This window comes from Rhinopithecus bieti, unplaced genomic scaffold (assembly GCF_001698545.2).
Source record: "Rhinopithecus bieti isolate Rb0 unplaced genomic scaffold, ASM169854v2 scaffold_1545, whole genome shotgun sequence".
Taxonomy (NCBI): Eukaryota; Metazoa; Chordata; class Mammalia; order Primates; family Cercopithecidae; genus Rhinopithecus; species Rhinopithecus bieti.
The window spans coordinates 40,391-46,643 of NW_016803413.1; positions in this window are offsets into that span (position 1 = coordinate 40,391).

Here is a 6,253-nt window from a genome sequence, read left to right on the forward strand (position 1 = left end):
TATATATATATATATATATATTATTCTGATGACAAAAAAATTAATAAAATTGGATATCTCCCTGACTTAAAAAAATGGCAACTGTAGAATTTCAAAAAGTAAATTTTCCTTATTTTATAAATAGCATTTATGTGAACTCAGGTACAAACATATTACATTCTCCCCTTGCTGTAGGAATTGAAATCTAGGAATCGAATGTGGCTTGGAGACACTGTGAGGCAAAGACACTTGGAAAAGCTGCAGACATTTTCCCAGACCCAGAATTGAGAGCAGGATGCCACTTTTAATACCAGTGCATACAAACTCAGCCATTCCTTGGTGACACAGCAGCGTGTCTGCACAGGCATTTCATTCTCGGGCCAGAGACTGGAGTGCCTGCTCTGGAGCAGGATAGGGGCCTCCACAGCCAGAACTGTGGAAAGTGCCTCAGCAGTAGGTGCTGGAATTGTGCTTTCCCCGTTACTAGTCTGGATGGGAGGAGAATTATTACAGCTGTAGCTTCTCCTGTGCAGCGAGATGCAGCCAGGGCCTGCTTGACAACCTGAAACTGGCCTGTGTGTGCCATTTCTGGGTCCATCACCCTGTTACCCTGAGATTGTGGTGCAGTGAGGCCTCTCTGCTCCACAACCAGGCAGAACTCCAGGCATATGGAACACCTGTGTACCTGGTTCAGCAGCCTGAACCACCCCACCCTTCCTGAACATAGAACTTGGTGCATGTGGCTCTGCTCCATGATCATGCAGACTTCCAGGTATTCAGAGTAATTGTTCACCTGGTCCAGTAGCCTGAACTGCCCCACCCTTCCTGAACATAGACATGGTTTAGCAGGGCTCTCTCTGCTCCAGAACCAGGCAGATCTCTAGGCATTTGAAGCATCCATTTGACTGGTTCAGCAGCCTGAGTCACCCCACCCTTCATGGACATAGATCTTGACACAGTAGGTCTCTGTCTGCTTCATGCCCAGGCAGATCTCCACATCTAGAGCACTCACTCTCCTGGAATAGGATCTTAGGCTACCTCTTATCCCCATGCAAAGTATTTGGAGCCAAAGAGGTTTCCCAGCTCCATGCCCAGGCAAAACTCTGGGGGTCTGCTGGCCACCCACTGGACTTTCCCTTGGCACTGGTGCTTGTGTCTGCCATCAGGGGACCAGCAGGTTGAATTGCCCAGTCTGGCCCCACCATTCATGGCTCCCACTCAACCAGGACTAAGCAGGGATCTCAGATCTCTGTGCAGTCTACAAATTGGCCCAATGCCTGAGGCAATAGAGAGCTTCTGCTAGTAAACAAGGATTAAGTATATACCTAGCCTCCTTGGCTACAGCTAACTCTTACCTATAAGTGCCATCTACATGCTTAGAGGACAAATTGCACAGCCCAATATAAAGCCTGCTGAAAGAAGTGCATAGGGCTATAGAAGCAAAGGCAAAAGACCTTACCCAGCATTCTCTACAGTAGGGGAAAGAAAAAAAGTTTAAAAATACAGTGAAAGAAAAAAATCTTACCCCCAAATTAGAAGTGCTAGCATCTCCAAATGAAGAGAAACCAGCGTAAGAATCCTGGCACTATGAAAAATCTGAATGTAGTGAAACCACCAAAAGATTGCACTAGTACTTCAGCAATGGTCCTTAACCAAAATGGAAACTCAGAAGTGACAGATGAAGAATTCAAAACATGGATGGCAAGAAAGCTCAATGAGATGCAAGACAAGGTTGAAAATCAATAAAAATAAACTTCTAAAGCAATTCAGGAAATGAAGGAAGAGACAAACATCTTAAAAAGAAATAAATCAGTTTCTCAGATTGAAAAACTCACTTAAGGAATTTCAAAATACAACTGAAAGCTTTATTAATAAACTGGACCAAGCGGAAGAAAGAATTTTGGAGCCTGAAGATGAGTCTTTTGAGCTAACCCAGTCTGATAAAAATGAAAAAGTAATTTTTTAAAATGAGCAAAGGTTTCAAGAGCTATGGAATTATGCAACATGACCAAATCTACAAATTACTGTAATTCCTGAGAAAATAAGAGAAGCAGTAAACCACTTGGAAAATATATTTGAGGGAATAATTCAAGAAAACTTCCATTATCTTGCTAGAGAGGTAGACATCCAGGTAGAAGAAGTACAGAGAACACCTGTGAGATAGTGAACACCACAAAGGCATAAAGTAACCAGAATGTTCAAGGTATACAATAAAGAAAAAATCTTGAAAACAGTTAGAGAAAAAGGGCAGATCACATAAAAAGGGAATCCCATCAGGCTAACAGTGGACTTATCAGCAGAAACCCTACATGCCAGAGATATGGGGGGCGGGGGGCGGGGCATTTTCAGCATTTTAAAGAAAAGAAAGTTCAACGAAGAATTTCATATTCCAGCAAACTAAGCTTCGTAACCTAAGGAGAAATAAAATATTTTCCAGACAAGCAGCACTAAGGAAATTTGTTACTACTGGACCATACTTACAAGAGATCCTTAAGGAATTCTAATCATGGAAAGAAAAGTATGATACCCACTACCACAAAAACATACTTAATATACTTAAACATACTTAAGTACATAGCCAGCAGGCCCTACAAAGCAAAACCCAATATAAACTAAAAAGTAACCAGCTGACAACCTCACGATAGGATCAAACCTCACATATCAACATTAGCCTTGAATGTAAATGGTCTACATATGCCACTTAAGAAGCATGAAGTGACAAGTTGGATAAAAAAAACAAGAGGCAACCATCTGCTGTCTCGAAGATACCCATATCACATGTAATGATACTCAAAGGCTCAAATTAAAGAGTTGAAAAAGTATCTACAACATAAATGGGAAAAAAATAGAGCAGACATCACTATTATTGTATCATGTAAGGTAGACTTTAACAACAGGAAAAAGGACAAAGAAGGACATTACATAATAATAGTGTTCGATTCAACAAGAAGACGTAACTATCCTAAATATATATGCACTCAACATCAGAAAATCCCAATTCATAAAAGAAAGACTTCTAGACCTGCAAGTAGAATTACAAAGCCACACAATAGTGGTGAACTTCAACACTCCACAAACAGCATTAGACAGATCATTGAGACAGAAAACTAACAGAGAGATTCTGAACTTAAACTAGTTGCTTGACCAATTAGACCTAATAGATATCTACAAAGTATTCTACCCATCAACCAGAGAATATGCATTCTCATCTGCACACAGAACATAGTCCACGATTATTACACAGAACATGCTCAGCCATAAATCAAGCTTATCATTAAATTAAAAAAAATCAAAATTATACCAACCATACTCTTGTACCACAATGGAATAAAATAGAAATTAATACCAAGAATATCTCTCAAAACCATTCAATTACACAAAATCAAACAATTTGCTCCTGAATGACTTTTGGGTAAACAATAAAACCAAGGCAAAAAATCAAAAAATTAGTTGAAATAAATGAAAACAGAGACAGAACATACCAAAATCCCTAGATGCAGCAAAAGCAGTGTTAAGAGGAAAGTTTATAGCATTAAATGCCTACCTCAAAAGTTGGAAAGATCTCAAATTAACAATCTAACAACACATCTAGAAGAACTAGAAAAACAAGGAAAAATGAAGCCCAAAGCTAGCAGAAGAGAAGAAATAACTAAAACCACAGTGGAGCTGGATGAAATTGAAACAAAAAAATTCATACAAAGAATCAACAAAACCAAAAGTTGGTTCTTTGAAAGGATAGGCTGCTAGCTAGATTAACAAGGAAAACAAGAGAATATCCAAAGAAGCACAATCAGAAACAACAAAAGTGACATTATAACCGATCCCACAGAAATACAAAAAATCCTCAGAGACTGTTAAAAACCCCTCTGGCCAGGCACAGTGGCTCATGTCTGTAATCCCAGCACTTTGGGAGTCCGAGGTAGGCGGATCACAAGGTCAGGAGTTCTAGACCAGCCTGGCCAACATTGGTGAAACCCCATCTCTACTAAGAATGCAAAAATTAGCTGGGCGTGGTGGTGGGTGCCTGTAATCCCAGCTACTTGGGAGGCTGAGACAGCAGAATCGCTTGAACCCAGGAGGTGGAGGTTGTAATGAGCCGAGATCATGCCACTACACTCCAGTCTGGGCAACCGAGCAAGACTCCGTCTCAAAAAAAAGAAAAACAACAAAAACAAACACACACACACACACACAAAACCTTCTACACATACAAGCTACAAGCTAGAAAGTATAGAAGAAAGAAAAAAGATTAATTACTAGAAACACAATCTCCCAAGACTGAATTAGGAAGAAATTAAAACACTGAACAGACCAATATCAAGTTCCAAAATTTAATCAGTAATACAAAACCTACAAACACAATAAAGCACTGGATGAGAAGGATTCATAGCTGAATTCAAAAGACATACAAAGAAGAGCTGGAAACAATTCCATTAAACTATTTCCAAAAATCAAAGAAGAGAAACACTCCTCCCCAATTTATTCGACAAAGCCAGCATCGCCCTGCTACCAAACCTAGCAAAGACACAACAAAAACAATACTACAGGACAATATCCCTGATGAATGTAGACCAAAAAGATACTCAGCAAACAGCCCATCAAAAAGTTAATTCACCATGAACAAGTAGGCTACATTCCTGGGATGCAAGTTTGGTTCGACATATACAAATCAATAAACATGATCCACAACATAAACAGAATCAAAAACAAAATCCATATGATCATCTCAATAGACAGGGAAAAAGCTTTTGATAAAATCTAATATCCCTGCATGCTAAAAAACAAACAAACAAACAAACAAAACTCTCCAAGAAACTAAGCATTACAGAAACATACCTGAAAATAATGGCAGCCATCCATGACAAACCCACAGTTAACATCATACTAAATAGACAAAAACTGGAAGCATTATCCTTGAGAACTGGAACAAGATTAGGATGCCCACTCTCACCACTACTATGCAACATAGTACTGGAAGTCCTAGCCAAGCAATCAGGGAAGAGAAAAAAATAAAAGGCATCCAAATAGAAAAAGAAGAAACAAAACTATCTCTCTTCACAGACAATGTGATTCTCTATCTAGAAAACCCTAAAGAATCTGCCAAAAGGCTCCCGGAACTGATAAATAACTTCTGAAAAGTTTCAGGATACAAAATCAATATACAGAAACAAGCAGCATTTCCATACACCAATAAAGTTCAAGCTGAGAGCCAAATCAAGAATGCAATCCCATTTATAATAAATGCAACAAAAAGAAAATATCTAAGAATACATCTAACTAAGGAGATGAAGAATCTCTATAGGAGAACTATAAAACCACTAAGTCATAGATGAAACAAACTAAAAAACATTCCATGATTATGGATTGGGAGAACCCATATTAAAATGGCCCATGTGTCCAAAGCAATCTACAGATTCAATGCTTTCCTATCAAACTAACATTATTTTTTTTTCATAGAATTGGACAAAACTATTCTAAAATTCATATGGAACCCAAAAAGAGCCTGAATAGCCAGAGCAATCTTAAGCCAAAAGAACAAGGCCAAGAGGCATCATGTTAACGCTCTTCAAACTATAAGGTTACAGTAACCAAAGCAGCATGAAACTGATACAAAAACGTACACACACACTAACTGAATAGGTTAGAAAGCCCAGAAATAAGGTCTCACACGCAGAGCTATCTAATCTTTGACAAAGTCAACAAATATAATTAATGGAGAACAGATTCCCTATACAATAAATGATGCTGAAATAGCTGGCTAACCATAAGCAGAAGGATGAAACTGGACCACGCCACCCTTCACCATACAAAAAATTAACTCATGATGGATTAAAGATTTAAACGTAAGACCTCAAACTATAAGAGTCCCAGAAGAAAGCCTGGGAAACACGATTCTGGACACGGGCCTTGGGAAATAATTCATGTCTACATTTTCAAAAGCAATTGCAACAAAACAAAAATTGGCAAGTGGGGCCTAATTAAACTAAAGAGCTTCTGCATAGTAAAGTAAACTACCAACAGAGTAAACAGACAACCTACAGAATGGGAGAAAATATTTGCAAACTATGCATCCAACAAAGGTCTCATAGCCAGAATCTATAAGGAACTTAAACAATCGAACAAGAAAATAAAATAAAACAAACCCATTAAAAAGGGGTAAAAGGGCTGGGCGCAGTGGCTCAAGTCTGTAATCCCAGCACTTTGGGAGGCTGAGACGGGCAGATCACGAGGTCAGGAGATCGAGACCATCCTGGCTAACACAGTGAAACCCCGT